This window comes from Castor canadensis, chromosome 9 (genome assembly GCF_047511655.1).
Source record: "Castor canadensis chromosome 9, mCasCan1.hap1v2, whole genome shotgun sequence".
Classification (NCBI taxonomy): Eukaryota; Metazoa; Chordata; class Mammalia; order Rodentia; family Castoridae; genus Castor; species Castor canadensis.
Window position 1 is genome coordinate 117009389 of NC_133394.1, and position 22991 is coordinate 117032379.

A 22991-nucleotide genomic window follows, 5' to 3' on the forward strand; every position below is an offset into this window, starting at 1 on the left:
GTATAAGCATGTGGTTTGGATCCCCAGCAATAATCCTCAAGTCTGGGGCCATTGTGTTGGGCCTGGAACTTTAGTCTACAGTTGGCTAGCCTGGTGTCTTAGGATTCAGGGACCGGTCTGAAGATTGAAGTCATAGACAACAATCTGGTGTTTGGACGGGGCTATAGCTTATGCTTACAGCAGGTAGCTTGGAGGTTAGGGGACCCTGAGTTTCTGGGGATATACCTAAGTCCTTAGATAGAGGAGGGTGGCCTGGAACTTGGGGATTTTCAGGGCCTTTCTGGTCCTTAGAATCCTACCTTCAGTTTGGAACTATGAAGACAGGCCGAGATACTGAAGTTGCAGCACTATCCTGAAACCTCAGGCCACAAGGATGTGTTTGGAGACTGGAACCTCTAGTGATGGCTAGAGCCACCAGGGTATGTGGATGTTGGCTTAGTTTGTGGATCCATGGGGCCATCCTTGACCTGGGAAAGGCCTGGAACCTCACATAGTGGGGGATGGCTTGATATTTAGGACTATAGGTGCTACACTGGTGTTAGAATTCACAGGGGCACACCTGATGCTGGAGTCTGCAGTGAAGCTATGTGTTCACTCCTTCCCTTCAACAGTGGCTATCCCACTTTATGCTTCTCAGACTTGAGGGAAGGGTAACATCACATTAAAAAGTCCTTCCTGCTTTCTTCCAGTGTGTCTTATCTCTGTGCTCCATTCTAGGTCTCTAATCTCTCACTTGGATTCCTCAGTTCTAGTGAATATTATTTTCTATGCCTAGATAGCTATTCAAATTTAGGTTTATATGTGACAACATGTGCTAGTAACTCCTATTCTATCATCTTGCTTATATCATCTCACTTTGACATTTCTTTAAATGAAACGTTGTATTTTGTTGTTTTGAATATTTTTCATGTCAACATTTTTGAAATAAGATTTTATCTGACATTCATTTTGTACATTTAAATATGCCAATATTTTTTAAATTTCTAAGCAACTATTAATAAATTGATAGCATCTTTATAAAGAGGAAATTAGAAATACTTATTGTGTTAATATATACACACAAAGGTACAAAATAGTAAGCACATATATTAAAGAATGCTGGGACAGTGGTGGTTCTAGAAGGAAGGCAGTTTTGGAAAGGTAATCTTTCAAACACTTTAAATCTGAAATGTAGGTGATTGACTTCTCTCCAAATAATTCTTGCCTGAGTGTATTATTCTTGGCCATATTTGTAACCAAATTCTTATCTGACTGTTCTCATAGCCTCTAAAAGCTTCAATTACCTTTCTCAAGAAGGCTATCTGAACAAATTCAAACATTACCTTAAGTAAAACCTGGATAGGGAGTTGATTCTTTGCTAAAGTTTTTAATCATTTTTCTATTTCAGTGTATGTGTATCGGCATATGTGTAAATATATGGATACAACTTCAAAAGTAAACAATACTTGAATTTTCTGGTGGTTTCATCCTTAGTCCATTAATTGAAACTTGTTTCCCCTTTAAGAAAGTATATACAACATATATCCATCCTGCCTTGTTCCAGATCTCATCTTTCTTAAACTCATAAGCTATGTAATCCATTTGGCAGGAGTGGTGAGGTAGTTATGTAAGCAAATATGCATGATGATATAAGAGCTGAATGTGGCTGAATTATGAGTGTTTACATGAAATTGATAGAAATGGACAGGAGCAGGATATTATTTGTATAAGAAAATTTAAATTCAGTTTTCTGCACTTATAAAATGTCTGAAATATAAGAATGTTTCAAAGAAAAATTTTAAAGCCAATTTAGAACACTGAATCACTACTGGTTAGAATAAAAATTTATCCTTGCCTATTAAAAAGACACCCTGACATAAAGAAGAAACATACAAAAAGGGGAAATAAGTATCTTTCTTTCTGAGATCATGAAGTTATACACTTTTTGGAAAAGGAAATTGAGACGAGCAATAATGCGGACACATAGCTTCACTGCAGACTCCAGCATGAGGTGTGCCCCTGTGAATTCTAGCACCAGTGTAGCACCTATAGTCCTAAATATGTGTAATTATGTATGTACATCTTTATGTGCTTCCCTTTAAATAATATATGAAAACCTGACTGATGCACAACTTTTCTCTTACTCCCTCATTGCTATGGCTCTTTTTTTTCCGCTTTTTAAAAAATTATTATTCATTTATTCACATGTGCATACATTGTTTGGGTCATTTCCCCCTCCTGCCCCCACCCCCACCCTTCTTGCCCCCCCCCTCCGTTGCAGTCAGAACCTGTTCTGCATTATTCTCCAGTTTCCTTGAAGAGTAGAAATAAGCAATAATAAGAAAGACATAGCATTTTTGCTAGTTGAGATAAGGACAATTATACAGAGAGATTCCTAGCATTGCTTACATGTACAAATGTGTTACAACCCAGGTTGATTCATCTCTAACTGGACTTTACACTGGTTCCTGATTCCCTTCTCGTGTTGACCTCTGTCGCTTTAATGTTTCTGTATTAATTCCTCTGGAGTGGGGACATCAAATGCTTTCATGTTTTGGGTTTTCTATCTAACCTCATACCTCCTGTATATGTTCTCCCCTTGTCATGTAACCCAAGTCTTACAACATTGCTGTATTTGCTCTAGATGATCTAAAGACCACATATAAGGAGAACATATGATTTTTGGTCTTCTGAGTCTGGCTAACCTCGCTCAAAATGATGTTCTCCAGGTCCATCCATTTACTTGCAAATGATAAGATTTCATTTTTCTTCATGGCTGAGTAAGATTCCATTGCATATAAATACCACATTTTCTTGATCCATTCTCAGTAGTGGGGCATCTTGGTTGTTTCCATAACTTGATTATTGTGAATAATGCTGCAATAAACATGAGTGTGCAGGTGCCTTTGGAGTAACCTGTATCGCATTCCTTTGGGTATATTCCCAGGAGTGGGATTGCTGGATCACATGGCAGAGTTATGATTAGATTTTTAATAAGCCTGCAATTTTTTTTCCAGAGTGGTTGCACCAGCTTGCGTTCTCACCTGCAGTGTATGAGGGTTGCTTTTTCCCCACATCCTCACCAACACATGTTTTTGGTGGTGTTTTAGATGGTGGATATTCTAACAGGGGCGAGGTGGAATCTTAGTGTGGTTTTGATTTGCATTTCCTTTATGACTAGCACATGAGCATTTTTTCATGTGTTTTTTTGGCCATTTGAATTTCTTCTTTTGAGAAAGTTCTATTTAGTTCAGTTGCCTATTTCTTAATTGATTCATTGATTTTGGGAGAGTTTAGTTTCTTAAGTTCCCTGTATATTCTGTTTATCAGTCCCTTGTCTGATGTATAGCTGGCAAATATCCACTCTGTGGATGGTCTCTTCAGTTTAGAGACCATTTCTTTTGTTGTGCAGAAGCTTTTTAATTTTATGAAGTCCCATTTGTCCATTTTTTCTCTTAGTTGCTGGGCTGCTGAGGTTCTATTGAGGAAGTCCTTGCCTATACCTATTAGTTCCAGAGTGTTTCCTGCTCCTTCCTGTACTAACTTCAGAGTCTCAGGTCTGATATTAAAGTCCTTGATCCATTTTGAGTTGACACTAGTACAGGGTGATAGACATGGATCTAGTTTTAGTTTCTTGCAGATGGATAACCACTTTTCCCAGCAGCATTTGTTGAAGAGGCTGTCTTTTCTCCATTGTATATTTTTGGCCCCTTTATCAAAAATAAGGTGAGTATAGTGTGGATTCATATCCAGGTCCTCTATTCTGTTCCACCAGTCTTCATGTCTGTTTTTGTGCCAGTACCATGCTGTTTTTATTGCTATTGCTTTGTAATATAGTTTGAAGTTGGTATTGTGATACCTCCAGCATTGCTCTTTTTGCTGAGTATTGCCTTGGCTATTCGCAGTCTCTTGTGTTTCTAAATGAACTTTAGGGTAGATATTTCAATCTCAGTGATGAAAGTCTTTGGGATTTTGATGGGAATTGCATTAAACATATAGATTGCTTTTGGTAGTATAGCCATTTTTACTATGTTGATTCTACCGATCCATGAGCATGGGAAATCTTTCTTCCATCTTCTGTAGTCTTCCTTGATCTCTTTCTTCAGGGGTTTGTAATTCTCCTTGTAGAGGTCATTCACATTTTTTGTTAAGTTTACTCCTAGGTATTTGATTTGTTTTGAGGTTATTGTAAATGGAATTGTTTCCATGTATTCATTCTCAGTTTGTTCATTGTTGGTGTATAGAAAAGCTAATGATTTTTGTAAGTTGATTTTGTATCCTGCCATCTTGCTATAACCTGTTTATAGTGTCAAAAGAGTTTTTGGATAGAATTTTTTGGGTCTTTAAGGTATAGGATCATATCATCTGCAAATAGGGATATTTTGACAGTTTCTTTACGTGTCTGTATTCCTTTTATTTCTTCTTCTTGCCTAATTGATCTGGCTAGAAATTCCAGTACTATGTTGAAAAAGAGTGGGTATAGTGGGCATGTTTGTCTCATTCCTCATTTTAGGGGAAATGGTTTCAGTTTTTCACCATTAATTATGATGTTGGTTGTAGGTTTGTCATATATGGCCTTTACAATGTTGAGGTACATTCCTTCTATTCCTAGTTTTCTTAGAGTTTTTATCATGAAGTGGTGTTGGCTTTTTCTGCATCTGTTGAGATGTTCAAGTGATTTTTGTCTTTGCTTCTATTAATGTACTCCATTATATGAATAGATTTGCATATGTTGAACTATCCCTGCATCCCTGGGATGAAGCCAACTTGGTCATGGTGTATGATCTTTTGATGTGTTGTTGGATTCGGTTTGCCATTATTTTATTGAGGAGTTTTGCATCGATATTCATTAAGGAAATTGACCGATAGTTCTCCTTTTTGGAGGTGTCTTTGTCTGGTTTTGGGATGATGAGAGTAATATTGGCTTCATAAAATGAGTTAGGCAGTTTTCCTTCCCTTTCTATTTTGTGGAACAGTTTGAGGAGGGTTGGTTATTAGTTCTTCTTTAAATGTCTGATAGAATTCAGCAGTGAATCCATCAGGTCCTGGACTTTTCTTTTTTGGGAGACTCTTAATTGCTGCTTCAATTTTGTTTTGTGTTATAGATCTATTCAGGTGATTAATGTCTTCTTGGTTCAGTTTTGGATGGTTGTAAGTATCTAGAAATCTTTCTATTTCTTCATAATTTTCAAATTTATTAGAGTATAGGCTCTCAAAATAGTCTCTAATGATTTCCTGGATTTCCATGGTGTTTGTTTTTCTCTCCCCTTTTGCATTTCTTATTTTATTGATTTGAGTTTTTTTCTTTCCTCATTTTAGTCAGGTGCCAGGGGTTTGTCAATCTTATTTATTTTTTCAAAGAACCAGCTTTTTGTTTGTTTTTTTTTTTGTAGTAAAGATCCAGAATTTTTTATTAGAAAGTTTCTGTTTTTGTTTTGTTTTGTGTTTTTTTTTTCATTTTTCTTTTATTATTCATATGTGCATACAAGGCTTGGTTCATTTCTCTCCCCTGCCCCCACCCCCTCCCTTACCACCCACTCCGCCCCCTCCCTCTTCCCCCCCTCAATACCCAGCAGAAACTATTTTGCCCTTATTTCTAATTTTGTTGTAGAGAGAGTATAAGCAATAATAGGAAGGAACAAGGGTTTTTGCTGGTTGAGATAAGGATAGCTATACAGGGTATTGACTCACATTGATTTCCTGTGCGTGGGTGTTACCTTCTAGGTTAATTCTTTTTGATCTAACCTTTTCTCTAGTACCTGTTCCCCTTTTCCTATTGGCCTCAGTTGCTTTAAGGTGTCTGCTTTAGTTTCTCTGCGTTGAGGGCAACAAATGCTAGCTAGTTTTTAGGTGTCTTACCTATCCTCACCCCTCCCTTGTGTGCTCTCACTTTTATCATGTGCTCATAGTCCAATCCCCTTGTTGTGTTTGCCCTTGATCTAAAGTCCACATATGAGGGAGAACATACGATTTTTGGTTTTTTGAGCCAGGCTAACCTCACTCAGAATGATGTTCTCCAATTCCATCCATTTACCAGATAATGATAACATTTCGTTCTTCTTCATGGCTGGACATTGATCTACCATTTGATCCGGCAATACCACTCTTGGGGATATACCCAAAAGACTGTTACTCCAGAGGCACCTGCACATCCATGTTTATTGCGGCACTATTCACAATAGCCAAGTTATGGAAACAGCCAAGATGCCCCAGCACTGACGAATGGATTAAGAAAATGTGGTATCTATACACAATGGAATTTTATGCAGCCATGAAGAACCAGCTTTTTGTTTCATTAATTCTTTCTATGAGTCTTTAGGAGCACATCTATCTTGACTCAAGTATTAGCATTTATTCACTCAGCAATCATTCACTGAGAACCTTCATGAGCAAGAAATTGATTATAAAAATTCAAATATGAATAAAAGACATCCTAGTCTCATTAAATTTATGATTAAGTAGAAAAATAGGAAGACAGGCATCAATAGAATTTGTTTTATACAATGAGAGAGCTATGAACCTTTTGCTTTGTGGTTGATACTGTATCCTATTGTCACCTATTCCTACTGTCATTTTAAGACTTTTATAAGCCATTTCTTCTTAGGCTGCAATAGGTAGTATTGTCATTATTTACATATGGAGAAAATAGACAAACTTGCCAAAGGTCACATAGTTACATAGTTGCAACTGTGACTAAAATTTTCTGGGTCCTGCACCCAGGATTATTTGAAGTCTCATCAAGTGATTAAGAAAATTGAAAAGACAATAGGCAAATAAGTGGTAGTTATGATGAAAGAGATCAGTAAGCTTCCCTAATGGATATGAAATTTTCAGGTCTTTTTTAATTCCCTCCACTCAACAACTTCTGACCTATAGTTAGAATTTCTGATTTCTCCTGGGTTCTCTTGCTTTTTAATTTGTAGTAGTTCCAAAGGTCTGAGAAGGGCAGAGCAAAAAGCAATTCATCATGCTGGCCAGCAGAGATCTATTTCCCTAGAGCAATGCAATGAACCTTTGAGTTTCAAACAGCTGGAGATATTGAGTCCAAACATTCACATTTCAGGCATAAAATAGTAAATGGTGTAATAAGCTATGGAAAATACATTCTTGTCCTTAATTCTATGTCATACTGCCTCATCAAGAGAGAATGCTACCATAACACACACAGGAGCAGCTCAGCTCTCTCACTTGCCCTGGGACCAAAAAAACATTACCAATTAATACAATATATAACTCTTATAAGAAAGGAAAAAGAGATCATGTATTGAGTAAAGGCCATTTCAAATGTGTCTCTGGGAAGCTGTGCCAACTCTTAATGGATACCTTGGCTGCATGCAAATAGTAGGAAACTACATTGCACTGCAGATGCTACTGTTAGAGGCCCCCCTGCTACTGGTTTTGCTGACAAGCAGGTTGTACAGAGAGAGCAGGGATTATTTTTCAAGTAGTTCTGCCTTCTTGCTGGCATGGCATCCTTTCTAATGCTTTTTTTTTTCCCTACTCACATAAAATGATCCAGTTGAGGGACAGTTGAGGCCTTGCTAAGAAGAGTATTTAGCTTGATATGTAAATAACTTATTTGCCTTCCAAGTTTTCTTGTGTTTGATTTGCAGAAAGCTCAAGTGATTAAACAATTAAATCTAGTAGGCCCAGTTGGAAGGCATATTCTTACTATAATTTGCCTGCATGTAAATTCACTAGAGTGATTCTTCTGGGCCTTTGAAAACATCAACAACCTTTTGAATAATTTTTATTTATTTATTTGCTAAATTCTAAATATATTCCTCAGATTTACCTTCATGTTTATTGATTCTCTCTTTAGCTATGAATAACCAGTAAATAACCCAGTAATTGATTTTTTAATTATTCATATTTTTTGAAATTCTATATATCTTTTCACCTAGTCTTCTTAACCAGTCTTTGTAGTTTCTAACCAAGGGCCATGTCAATCACTTATTTCTTTAGGTTTTCTATACCTCAGTTTAGACACTAGAAAGTAGGATATCTAAAATAATTAAGGTAATCATTTTAATTGCTATAGACAAAAAATTTTCAGTGAATTCTGATTAAATAAATATTAACTCAGTTTTATAGAAGAGATTGTATATTATATTTTATAAGAGATTATAATAAAAATTTTGCTTACAAATAAAATCTAAATTCCCTGCATGTTTCTGCATTACTGGCTCCTACTTACCTTTCCTATTTTTACCTGGTACAACTTTATTTATTTATTTATTTATTTTCATTTTTCTTTTATTATTCATATGTGCATACAAGGCTTGGTTTATTTCTCCCCCCTGCCCCCACCCCCTCCCTTACCACCCACTCCACCCCCTCCCGCTCCCCCCCTCAATACCCAGCAGAAACTATTTTGCCCTTATCTCTAATTTTGTTGTAGAGAGAGTATAAGCAATAATAGGAAGGAACAAGGGGTTTTGCTGGTTGAGATAAGGATAGCTATACAGGGCATTGACTCACATTGATTTCCTGTGCGTGGGTGTTACCTTCTAGGCTAATTCTTTTTGATCTAACCTTTTCTCTAGTACCTGGTCCCCTTTTCCTATTGGCCTCAGTTGTTTTAAGGTATCTGCTTTAGTTTCTCTGCATTAAGGGCAACAAATGCTAGTTAGTTTTTTAGGTGTCTTACCTATCCTCACCCCTCCCTTGTGTGCTCTCGCTTTTATCATGTGCTCATAGTCCAATCCCCTTGTTGTGTTTGCCCTTGATCTAATGTCCACATATGAGGGAGAACATACGATTTTTGGTCTTTTGAGCCAGGCTAACCTCACTCAGAATGATGTTCTCCAATTCCATCCATTTACCAGCGAATGATAACATTTCGTTCTTCTTCATGGCTGCATAAAATTCCATTGTGTATAGATACCACATTTTCTTAATCCATTCGTCAGTGCTGGGGCATCTTGGCTGTTTCCATAACTTGGCTATTGTGAATAGTGCCGCAATAAACATGGATGTGCAGGTGCCTCTGGAGTAACAGTCTTTTGGGTATATCCCCAAGAGTGGTATTGCTGGATCAAATGGTAGATCGATGTCCAGCTTTTTAAGTAGCCTCCAAATTTTTTTCCAGAGTGGTTGTACTAGTCTACATTCCCACCAACAGTGTAAGAGGGTTCCTTTTTCCCCGCATCCTCGCCAACACCTGTTGTTGGTGGTGTTGCTGATGATGGCTATTCTAACAGGGGTGAGGTGGAATCTTAGTGTGGTTTTAATTTGCATTTCCTTTATTGCTAGAGATGGTGAGCATTTTTTCATGTGTTTTCTGGCCATTTGAATTTCTTCTTTTGAGAAAGTTCTGTTTAGTTCACCTGCCCATTTCTTTATTGGTTCATTAGTTTTGGGAGAATTTAGTTTTTTAAGTTCCCTGTATATTCTGGTTATCAGTCCTTTGTCTGATGTATAGTTGGCAAATATTTTCTCCCACTCTGTGGGTGTTCTCTTCAGTTTAGAGACCATTTCTTTTGATGAACAGAAGCTTTTTAGTTTTATGAGGTCCTGGTACAACTTTAATTCATGATACCCAACTTGCACTGAAATTTTTTTTTTCATTTTTCACCTAAGGGTCTTCATGAATTAACCCTCTGCTTAGAACTTCTATAATTATATGTCAGGTGCATATATGATCATTTCTATTGTCTGGATTTCGGATTTGTATTTCAAATACTAACAACCCTGATGGTGTAAACTGAAATTAACTTATTAACATATATACCACACTATATTTAAATTTCTTAAAAGTAAATCATCACATAGGCAGTATTACAAAGTTTTCTGTGTTGTGATGCAGTTTTGTTTCTGCTCTTAGAAAGTCGTTGTGTTATCAGCTGGGAGAATAGTTGGAGGATAGAGAATAGAAGAGATTTTGTGGGAAGACCATTTGAGGAAAACATATGATGAGAATTTTGGCCATGATAGAGACAATTTGGATAGAAGTTAGCAGATTTGAGGGATTTTTTTATGATGCAAAATTAAAATGATTATATACTGCATTAAATATTGTAAAAGGGTTGAAAGGTGCCAAGAATGATTTCTGAATTTAACTTGTCAAGCTAGATTTGTGGAAGTGATGTTACTAAAATGGGAAACATTGCTGAAGACCAATCTGAGTAGAAGAGCATGACTGGAGATTTAGGCCTATTGATTTTGAAGATAACTTTGAACTATATTAGGAAGATGTTTAGAAGGCAGTTTAATGCATTGCTCTGGAATTGGGAGGGCTTATATGTGAAGATATAATTTGATTTTCTGAACATGAAAAGTAAGTTTATTACTATGCTTGAACATATGTAGAGAGGGAGCAGCATAAAAAAGTTAAAGCAGAAGAAAATCTTTGGATTAGTTATGAAAAACATCCACATTTATGGAGCTATTAAAGGAAGATGAATTTTAAATAATTTTTCATGGAAACAGGAAAAAATCAGAGAAAAATTGAAGAAGCTAATGAAAGAGGGTGCTTCCAGAGAACGGAAGCGTCATTAGTATTATTGCAGCAAAAAGTCTAGAAAAGTTCTAAAATGCTCATTTCTGGGATCATTGACATTACTGATTTATATAGAATGATGATGTAGAATTTGGATGGTATAAAGAAGTCTGAATGATAGCTCAGGAAACTGATAGGGTTCCTTGAAATAGTTGTCTGAACCTGAATCCCCTTTCTCATTGGGCAGGGTTCTTCTTCTTGCCCTTCACTCTTATGTAATATTCTTATGTTGTGTATAATATTTATATAATATAAATTAGTTTTGACTTAAAGGCTTTTTTTGAGATTGTTTTCTGCAGTGGAATAAGTGAATGTTTTATGTAGGGCATCTTCAGCATTGTCTAGGTTGTGGATATATGTATTATCAATATTTTTGGACTTTGCTGATATTTGGACAGTAACCATTTGTAGACTCTTAAGATAATATGTGACGATAGTTTTAAGGTGTACTTAAGGGAAATCCTTTATAATCTTTCTTAATTCCATACCAGATGAAACATGTGCTCATGAAGTATGACTATAATTGATTTTCCCAGTTTTGGTTCCATCACCTTCAAATTTATTCTCTCTAAGAAAAACAGAGCTCATGGGTCATAATACACATATACATGGAAATATCATAAGAAAACTCCCTGTGTAGCTATCTTAAACAAATAAAAATACTATTTTTTTCATTTTAAAAATTGGAGAGGCAGAAAAGGTCCTTGAGGGAGGGGGATTGGTACCAGTGGCAATGGGGAGGAAGTAGGGAAAGGGCATGGAAGGGTGAATATAGTACAAATACTGTGTACACATGTATGTAAATGGAAAACTGGTACCTGTTGAAACTATTCCAGGAGTGGGAGAGTGAGGATAAAAGGGAATGATGGAGGGAGTGAATTCAAGTAAGATATATTTGATATTGTAAGAACATTTGAAACTGCCACAGTGTACCACCACCCTGCACAACAATAAAAAAAATTATTCTTTCTAGTTCTTTAATGGGACTTACAAAGTTACAGGTGATCCTGAAACATCATGAACTCTGAAGCAAATGTAGGAAATGGCTCCACATTGTATATTGTTATTATAAATGCAATTAGATTTTAAACATCTTTACTCTGATTATTTTGTGTCTATCCAGTTTTATAAGTTACACTGTTCTCAATGAAGTCCCTGAGACTTCTCTTATTATATTATATTGTAATATTAAAAAAATTTTTATGTGATTACAATATGGTGTTCAACCAAGAAGAAAATGTATTATATACCATTGGCAAAAAGTCAGAGTTTTATTACAATATGATGCTTATGTACCATTGTACAGATGCTGCTGTTAAGAATTGGCATTAAAGATTCTCCTAATTTGTGTCTGATAGAACTTAAAGGTCACTTTTAAAGGGGAAATGTTTGAAAACTAAGTTTTATTCTTGATAGGTAGATAAAACTTTTAATAAACCTTTCCACCTCCTTTTTGTTTTCAATCTGGCTGAGCCCATTAGAAGATTTAGCTTATACTTCATTTATTCCAGGAAGTTTTTCCTGGGCTCTTTGTATAGGAAAGTATACCTTATTTTTGTAACATAGGATCCTGATTATATCTGGATATCTTACAGATTACCTGTCTGTCCCTTCTGCTACTTGAGCTTTTCTAAAAAGAATGATCCATTCTTGCTCATTTTTATAACTCTACTGTTTAGCAGGTGGCAGTCACATAACAGGATCTCAATTGAATCACATTTATGTAACAAAATAATCACAGTGCTGCTTAGGTTTCCTATGAAGTAAAAACCTTGAAAGGGCAGTTTTGAGTTCTGAAAATAAATTGCTCAAAAAGGGGCATAAATGTCCATCTTTGTATAGTCCCAATTGTCTGCAGCACTGAGTCCTTCTCTGGTGCAAAGTAAAACAAATTTATTTGAAAATTTAAATACAGAAACACAATGTTAAGAGTGGAAGAAACTATGGAGGATCTAGTTCTCTGCTCTCAGTCACTTAAAGAATAAAACTCTTTGTTCACTCCCTTTCTTAAAGTATCTATAGTTGTACACTAGACATCATTTTTTGGAGGAAGTCATTTTGTATCCGTTCTATATACATCGGATATTAATGTACTATCGCTCTGATGATGCAGCTTCTTCTCTCAGTGCTTTGATTCCAGAGCAGGACAAAGAATTCAAGACCCTTACTTGTACACTCAGATGTTGTGAGTCTTTAATAATTAGTTTACATTAAAAAAGTACATATTTGAGTTTGGTTCTCCATTTCGCCTTAAAATATTAAACCAGAGTTGAGCATGATGGTGCACACTTATGCTCACAACAGTTGGGAGACTGAGGCAGGAGGACCATGAGTTCATGGCTAGCCTGGGCAACTAGTGGGAGATCTATGTATTTACTATCTTCTGTGTACCTTCCTTTTTCTATCTACTTTGTTTCTCAATATACATTTATCTCGTCAAGTGAGATAAATGGCCACTGGTTATTCATGTAGTATCAGAGTATTGTTTACATTAAAGGGCAATTTAAAGTCATCTTTTCAAATCTGATGATTTGAATTTTATGACTGTAGTAAAATAAGGTACCTATATAAGAAGTCCATTCATCCATTATCAGCATGTGTTTGTGTAAAAAATATGGCCTATTTGCACAAAAAGTTTTACTTTTCCAATTAATAAACACTCAAATGGTTATGTTGTGCTGTTAGTTTAAGTGCCCTTTTAGCCTATGAAATTTTAAACTCATTGGAATAAGGAAATGGGAACCAAAACCTAGTAACCTCTCAAACTAGAATTCGAATTGGATTTTGCAGGATTTCAAAACAAGGACCTGTGTTCTGAATTTCTGCTGCATTTTTCTAGATAGGTAACCTCTTCCAGGCTCCCTTTTGTTAATATTCTTCCCTCAGGAACTTAAAAACTAAAAAAAAAAAAAATTATCAGTTCACTAAAACAAGCACCATGCCCCAAAGTTTGGCAAAATACATCCTGCGTTACTGTTTCTGCTGAGGCATCTACGGGGGGAAGAATCAGTTTACCAAAGTTGTTACCTCTGGCAGTCTTTCTCACTTCCAAATAATGAATACAGAAGAAAAAAAGGGAAAATGCCAACTTACAGTTAAAAATTTTCAAAAAGTTCCCAACTTTTTTTTTGTGAAAGTGAAAGAAGATAAAATTACTCTGAAAGAGAGCACTGGCCTGATAAACAGCTAGCAAAGTGATCACAGTTAGTACTTGAAGGTTGTGAAGAGCTCTTCTCATCAAATGAATTTTCTCTGCAAATGCTCTCTGAGTTGTGCAGGTGATAGCAATAGCAAAAGCCTTAGTCATAAAGGTTTAATATACGGGTATATTTCAAGCAGAATTTAGGAGAGCAGAGATAGTCTAACCTGAAAATAATAAAACATCTGGAGTGTTCAGAAATAAGGAGGAAAGGATTAGTTGGTAGTGTTACATATATATTATGATTTGAGTTTGGAATTTCATTAAAATTAATTTTTAGATTGTATCTTTATTACCCTGATTTCTAGTTGACAATTAAAAATAATTTTTATTCAAAATGAAAAGTTAATGTTTTTAAAAATTCAATGTTTGATAGCTAAAAGTTAATTTTAATGATTAATTTTACTTAAGTAAATCAATGACATAGTTAAAGACAAAAATGTCTTGACATTTTCATTTCAAGATTTAAATGAAAGTTCCAAATTATGCAATGAGATGTCATTGATACAACTTTAATGGCCTCTGCAGAGAATTATGCTTGTTTTATATTCATAAGGCATTTAATGAATGAAAGTGGTTGCAGAGTCAAAAGTAACATCTGCACAAATATTAAAACTACAGAATCATGTAATGAAGACTAGAGTTAATGGTTTCTGTGTCTGTTGTTAAGACACTATGAGCTTGCCACACACCTTATACATCTTGAGTCATATGTTAAAAGTCCCCACAGGAAAATGATTTGTTTTGTGAAATGTGTGTTGGAACCATTAAGCCATTGGTTACAATGATATAACAGCATTGGGAACAAAGAAAAATCTTTTGGTGTTCCCCTAAGACATTTGGGAAAAACCTAGTATATTGTGAAGATATGTTTCAGGCTGAAAACGCATGGCACGTTTAGCTGAGTCTAAAAAATGCCACATGCCATCCCTCTTAGGAAATCACTGTATGCATTAGCACAATGGAGGTTTGAGAAATGCTTAAAGAAAATTTGACATTATTACCTGCAGATTTCCTTAAACTTAGATGATATTGGAGCGCTTTTATCAAGTAGCTCTCACTCAGATCAAACAGAACTAATGAAATAGGCACATGCATTGGGACAATACTGACAGAAGGTCACTTGATGATTAGAATTACTCTCAAGGTAGTAAAATTACGATTTAGGTTATATATTCCTAAGGAATGCCCTCATTTTAAAGTTAATGAATTAAATTCCTGCATACCAATTCATACATCAAGTTCTGAGAGTTCCATTAACATGAGGTGAATCTTCAGATGCTTTTAATCTCCAGGTGCAAAAGAACCATGGTCTTGCACAGTTCCAAGGACTGGATGGAGAAATATGATGGCTATACAAAAGGACTAGCACATTTCAGGATCTTCATTGATTGACTGTACACTTTCATATTCTTGTTATTTCTTAATGGAAATATTTATAGCAGCCCCATTGTCATATTCTGTGGCCTACAGTCATATTTGTCTACAAACCCTTCTCCACTATTGAGCAAAAGTAATGTGTTAACTGCAGAATTGGCACATAGTTAATAATTTTCAATAACTCCATATTATTTTATGGATAAAAATATTTCATGGTTTCTGTAATTCATCCTTTTTGCAGATTAAGTTGGTGAAATAATGTGCATTTATCCATATGTTTTGACTTGTCAGAGCCACTGAAATAGACTGTACTAGGGGGAATTAACTACACAATAATGTATGCATTGTATATGTGCCAGAGAATGTAGTTAACATAAAATCTCTTAAGAATAACCACAACAACCCACTTTATAACACATAATACACTGTCTAAAATGACATGAACACCTATTTCCAGTGTTATAATGTAAAAATAACAAGGACACTTTAAGGAAATGTGCTGGGTCCGTGTGACAATTAATAACAAACAAAATAAGAATTACTGCCGTATGCTACTGACTTGCAGTGTGATGTGGAAAAAAAATTCCTCGATCTCTGTTACTGTTTTATCTTTTATATACACTTATCAGAAAAGAAAGAAAGATGAATATTGTTAAAAGAACTTTGAGACTGAAAAAAAAATTGGTACGGAATGCAGAAAGCACAATGACGTGATCAAGTCCATAAAAGAAATTGCCTGAATGGATGCTGTAATCATTCCTAGGGCAGATATTATTAAATGTTTTCATCATTCAGTATATGGTAGAAATGATCTATTTGTTTAGATTTTGACTATGGGATGACTGTGAGGGAAGATATATATTTATCTATATCCCTTCACTCTTCAGACAACATTTGCCTTTGGAAAACATCAACTTAAAAGATCTTTGTACACTCTGTAGTTTCTTTCTCCTGGCATATAAATTCAATGTTGTAATTTGCCTTTCTGTTTATTCAGGTAGCATTCATCTATATAACTTTCTAGGCTTAATAAAGTGACACAAAATACAGCCTTAAGCAAATGGCTGTACTATGCATCAATTCAGTGACTCAGGAGATGATGCCATTGCATATAAAATAGAGCCATTGTTCAGTATTTCTCCAGTACCATTGCTTCTTTCAGGATTTCCTGTTATGAAAAGGCTGAAGGCTTGAGTATTCACGATGGGAAACAATTTGCACTGTGTACACTTAATCCCTCATTGAGCATCAGAATCTCCTGACAAATACATAAATGAGCTGAAGATACTGCAGGTTATGTGCATTTTCATTTCAGGAAAATTACATGTTTATTGTTTCCTATTTTGCATTGATATTCTGAAGCTGTAAGAAGAGTAGAAATAAAAGCAGGTGGAAATAAGGATGCTACAGTTGAGTAATGTTGTCCAGGAGTCTTGGCTTTGAAAAGGCATCATTCATTATGCAGCAGAACACCAGTATTACTAGTATTTTTAATACTTTAGAATGCTGCCAAATGTTTCTGTTGACTAACTTATTCCCAGGGGATCCCTTTAACGCTCTCAGGTTACTCAGGTATTGATTTCCAAATCACTGTGATTGTGAACTCAATTACTACTCTGGCCTAAAATAATAAGTGGTCTTCCTAAAATGTTTCACTTTGGAAAGTCCTAGTGTTAGAGTAGATAGCATCATAAAGATCATCTGATTTCAGCATTTTCATGTTCCATAAACATGTCTAATGATAAGACTCTTCTGAGAACTTATTTCAAAAATAGATTCTCAAGCTACTCCCCTGGACATATTCTTACAATATATTTGACATTGTAGCTCAGAAACCTATATTTTATAACAAAGATTCCAGATTATTCTTAGGATCTGGTATGTTTGGGAAAAACTGAAGTAATTCAGCATTTTAATTTTTATATTATATTATGAGAAGCAGCAGAGCTCCAGACAGATTTAAATGATTTATCTAAATTATACTGCAGACTAGTTTAAATATTAGAGTTCAAGAAAAAATGTTGATGGACAACCATTTTGCATGCCAGGGTGCCAAATGGCAGAACTTGAGTTACCATCCATATTGAATAAAATAATGTTATTCATTGTGGGGAAAGTGAAAGGACACACTTTACCCTGGCAATTGAGACCAGCTGAGGATAATTTTCATCCCAAAGTAACATTTGTCAATATCTGGAGATATTTATTGTGTCAACACTTCAGGCTGATAAACTGGTATTTAGTAGGTAAAGGCAGGGGTGCTACTACAAATCTTAAAATGCACAGGATTATCCCATCACAGACAAAGAATTATTTGTGTCAAAAGTGTCAGGTGAATCCAAGTTGGGAAGACCCAACAAGCACTTAATCCCTTCATGTACATTCTTCCTGATATATTTAGAAGTTATATCTTGCACACTAGAGAAGTAGGACACTGTTTCCTATTTTCTTCTTGAAACTGTGATAGAAGGTCTTATCAAAGTTAAGCAGGTCATTTGTTGGTCCATATTGGGCTATACTTTGAGGGAGAATTTGATTTCCCCTTCACACATAGGATCATAAAATTAGACCCCAAAAGATCTCACTCCATTCTACTAATCAGGTATCAAAACCTACAGATTCCTAGAACACCTCAGTTATGTATGCTTTGATTTTTCTGTATTCTGTGCCAAGATCACTCCAAGTCTGATTCTCTAGTGTAAGCTACAACCTACAGTACCAATGTCTACTGATGCTGAACAGAAATTGGGACAGAGATTTTAGCTGAAATCTTAACCTAGAGACTAAGTGATTGGAATTATTAGTTCAATTAAGAGTAACTTGGGGTTGGAGATTTAGCTCAGTGGAAGAGCGCTTGCCTGGCAAGTGTAAAGGCCCTGAGTTCGGTCCCCAGCACCGGAAAAAAAAAAAAGGAAAAAAAAAAAGAGTAACTTATTTGCTGAATCCACCCAATTTTATTTTCCTAATATTCCTTAATTCTGTTTACTCTGTCTCTGCTATCTGCTATTGGTACTTACTTTAGGTCTTCATCATCTTTTTCATGAACCATTATAATAAATGTTTCACTAATGCTAATGTCTTAACTTTTTGCCATTTGTCTACCCATTCTTCACTTAACAGTTTTCTTTCTGAATATTTTTCTGATATTTTGTGTGTGTGGAGTGTGCATGTGGTGCTGGTTATTGAACCAAAGGTCTCACCCATCTCTATACTGAACTGCATTTCCAGCCCTATGAAATATTATTTTCACCCTCAGATTTTTCTCCACCCCAACATTTTTTTCTGATTAAACTAATTAATACTTTCTTCTCATCTGCAGCAATATTTCTCAAACTTGGGTTGTATATAGAATCTTTTTAAAGGATAAAAAGATTTTTTGCATATTACTTAAATCATATTAAATTGTTTTATTATAAAATCACTTTACATAAGTAAAGTGAAATGAAACAAAATCCTCTTTATGTTTAAAGCTTAATGAAACTATAACACCACAACATAGTTTCAAATAAACTGAACTATAAACAAGGAAATCTTAAATTTGCCATATTAGCTCATCATGAGAGTTGATATTGTCCTGAAACTCTAACCTGCATATATTTCCCTTATTTTCATGTCTGTGCTATATAGTAAGTTTTGGTATGACTCAATTCTTCCATTTTTAAAATTTTGTAGCTAACATGAGCACATTATTTAAATATAGGAGCTGCATACATTATTTTGCTTTAGCCCAGGAAAGATAATTGTTACACAGAAGTGAAACCAAAATGCAAAACAGATAAACAAAGGCAGTAGAAGTTGATAAACAACATTGTCCGCATCTCCTATCATTATCTTATATTTTTATATTATCATGAACTAAAACTACCAAATTAAAATTTTTCATTAATTCACAATCACAAGGAAGGTTATAAGTTTGAGAACTATTTTGAATAATAGGAACCATTGACCTGCAATAATGTAGGAAAGAAGATAACACTTATTGAGTAAATACCTGTGTGCAGAGACACTGTGCAAGGATTTTGTATACCTACAGATATGGTGGCATAGAGGGTGATTACCCCACTTTATACACAGGGTAGGATATGAATGCAAGATCTCTGATTTTAAATCAAAAAGACTTTTCAACTATACTATATCTTCTTAAAGTACATTCAACCAACCAAGACAACCAATGAACAAAAATCCAGTGTGATTACCAGAGTTGACCCTTTCATTGAAAATGGTTCATTATAGTTTACTATTTAGTCATCTGTTTTTATGGCTGTTACTGATCTGAAATTATTATTGTTACCGGTTAAGTGTGAATCTCTATACTTTCTTACTATAATTAAACTGAGGTCCAGTCTTAGTTATTTCTTCCTGAACTGAACTTCAACATCACTGTATAAAATAGATGACACAATCAATCTTTCCTTTCTATTGTCATAGGTCACTTCATCCCTCTATTTATATTTATTCAGAACATACTTCTTTTATTTTATTGCCACAAGCATGAGAGAACATTTACTTTTTTCTTATTACCTAGAGATATCTGTCTTCTTCAATCTCTTTGTAGTCTGTTTTCATCAGAAAATATCTACTTTGAGAAGCATTCTCTTTATCTGCATTATATTATTGAATTTTTCCTTTTTTATGCTTTCATGTGGATATTAAACCTATTGTTTTAGTTATTTGGATACTAAATTTAGGATTAATTTATCAAACAAAATTTATTGTAGAAATAATGTCATGTGAGTTAAATAATATGGAAAATTCCTCTAATCAATGGATTCTTAGATTTTTCATGTGCTTTGCAAGCAAAGAGAGATATAAAATAGATGTGAAAACAAGTAAGATAGACATAGCTGGTGCCAGCAAGGAAAAAGATAGGAATGGTAAGACTGTAATATATAATTACCAGATAAAATATTAACTACATACTGCAGAAAGAGTTCCTATAGGAAAACTCTTAATTATAGACATTAATTATTAGAAAGTTTATGGTAGATGGAAAAGCTTCTTAGATATGTGAATAGTATGCATAATCAAAGGATGGACTAAGTAACTAAGGGGTGCAATCAATGTTACTAGAGGCAAAGTATCTGAGTTTCAGCTTCACATTGTGAGGACGAGAGTACTGCAACCAATTTGTTGTGAAGCAGCATGCCCCCATTAGAAATCCCAGTTGTCACAAGTTATATTTTGATTATGTGCCTTTCTAAGGACTAAAAGCAACGTGTCTCTTTTGCATTGGATTAAGGCTGTACCTGTCACACACCCAACCCATTTCACCTTCAGCATATTCTGAATTCAACTCAAATGAAAACTTTGGTAGCTTTTGATGTAGAGATTCATGACAATAGGAAACAATTTTGCCTATTTGGAACTTCAGAAGAAATTAATTTGGATCAGCATTTGCCCTGTTTGCCACAATCATGAAGAGTACCTCTTACCATATGGTAGGAAATAAAAGAGAACCTTAAGGTCTTATTTTCTAAGTTGGGACTAAAGTTCTTTGAGTGGCAAATCTCAATGAACAGTCATAAGTTTATAAGCACCGACCTCAGGCCTTTTTTGTATCTGTGTTGCCTACATTTGGGTGACAGCTAACAAATGTCATTGCTAAAGGTTGGGTACTGTTTGACAGCTTACACAGAGGAAAAGAAATCAGCAGAATACTTCATTATGTTTCTGCTTCTAGATTTCTTGTTTCTTATAACTATCTGTTTTAAGAACTAAAACCATTAGAGCTATTATGAAATGCACATGTGATTTTATTATTTTTGACTTATTCTTCACGTTCATTTAAGCTTCTTAAGATGATACCGATGTTCATTGATATTTTGGATTGGTTCAAAAAGTTCTTTCTATACTTCTGTGTCAGTCTACCTTATGAAAATTTCTAACCCTCACTTTTAGAGACCTGCAATATATTGGAGAATAATAAAAAGATAATTCCTTGAGAGAATGACAAGATAAGCTATAGGCTAGGAGCAAATATTTATAAAAGATGTGTATGATATAGTGCTTTTATTGAAAATATACAGAGAACCCTTTAAAACCCAGCAATAAGAAAATGAATCACCTGATAAAAATGGGTAAAAAATTTGAAGCAGGCATCTCAACAAAGAGGATATACAGATGATAAAGAAGCATATGAAAAGATGCTCAACATCCATCAGATGCAAATTATGGACCTCCAAATTAAACAACCTATACTCCTATTGGAATAGTTAAAATTCAGAACATTTACCCTTATGCCAAGTGCTGATAAGACTGTGGAACAACGGAAACTTTCTTATTCATTGCTAGTGGGAATGCAAAATGGTATGACTGATTTGGAAGGCAGTTAGGCAGTATCTCACAAAACTAAACATATTGTTACCATATGATCTTGACTTAGATTTTCATCTGGGTGAAAATCTGCACACAGATGTTTGTATCATTGTTAGTCATAATTGCCAAATCTTAGGAGCAACCAATACATTCTTCAGTAAGAGAATGAATAAGTAAACTGGTACATCCAGACCATAGAACATTATTCAGTGCTGAAAACAAATGGACTATCGTGTCCTGAAAATACATGAAAGAAACTTGAAATGGTTATCACTAAGTGAAAGAAACCAATCTGAAAAGGATACAACTGTATGATTTCAACATTCTAGAAAAGGGCACAACTATGGTGTCAGTAAAGAGGTAAGTGGTTGTCTAGAGTTAGTAAACAACAAAGGATGAATAGGCAGAGCAAGCAAAGCTTTTAGAGCAGTTGAAACTCTTCTGTATGATACAGTAATAGTGAATACAGTCATTATATATTTGTCAAAACCCATGGAGTAAGCTTGGGAATGGCACAAGAGGTAGAGTGCCTGTCAAGCAAACACAAAGTCCTGAGTTCAAACCACTGTACTTCAAGAAAAATAAATGGAGTATACAACTTCAAGAGCAAACTATGATGTAAACTATAAATTTGTCTGATAATGGTGTATCAGTGTAGGCTCATCAGTTGTAACAATTGTCCCATTCTGGTGAAAGCTCTTCATAGCTGAGAGCTATGAGTGTTTGGAGTCAGCAGAGGGAATTTGGGAAGTCTAAATACTTTCTGTTCATTTTGCTGTAAAATAAAACTGCTTTAAATAGTAAGAGCTATAAAAAAGATAATGCCTCATATTAAGTGTTATGAAAGAAAGATTATAAAAGGTGTGGTAGCCCAGAGAAGAGGGAGCTTATTTGGCCTAAGTCAATTTGGAAAGACTTCACAAAAGTGGTGATTTTATTTATTTTTTTAAATTTTTTTATTGTTGCCCTGGGTGGGGGTGGGGGTACGTTGTAGCATTTATAAAGGCTTTTTACAATGTATCAAATATATCATACTTGAATTCATCCCCTCCACTGCTCTCTTTCATCCCCCCTCCCCTAATTCCTGGGAAAGTTTCAACATGTATCATTTTTGCATTTACATACATGCGTATACATTATTTGCACCATATTTGCCCTCCTAGCCCTTTCCCCACCCTCTCACCCCGCCACCAGTGCCAACTTCCCCTACCTTCCTTGGGCAGAATCTATTCCACCTTCTTGTTCTCCGATTTTGTAGAAGAGAAAACATAATTTTAAAGGTGAGAATTAAAAGCAAGTAGAATTTTATATGAAGAAAGAGGGTATGTGTTGTAAGTAGAGAAGGAGAAGAAAGGAAGAGAAGGGGGTTGAATAGGAGAGAGAAAAGGAGGAGAGAAATGACGAGGTGTGACAATTTGTGATTGCCTTATAATTCTACCTAAAAATGAAGTTTAAAGTAGATAATAGGTATGCCATTAGACTAGTTGGGCAAGTTGAGAATAATTTTAAATAGCTAATTTTGAAGTCTACCTACAGAGCAAATGTGATGGGTAGAAAAAGTAATATGTATCGTGTGTTTACTTTGTTGTTGCTTTGTTTTGGATTACACATGTCATC

At 35.0% G+C, this 22991-nt stretch overlaps 1 protein-coding gene across 1 annotated transcript in view; it reads left to right on the plus strand.

Annotated features, from left to right (window-relative positions):
• Window positions 1-22991, plus strand: part of Cox7b2 (cytochrome c oxidase subunit 7B2) — a 66424-nt gene that overhangs the window by 42879 nt on the left and 554 nt on the right. The window lies entirely within an intron of this gene.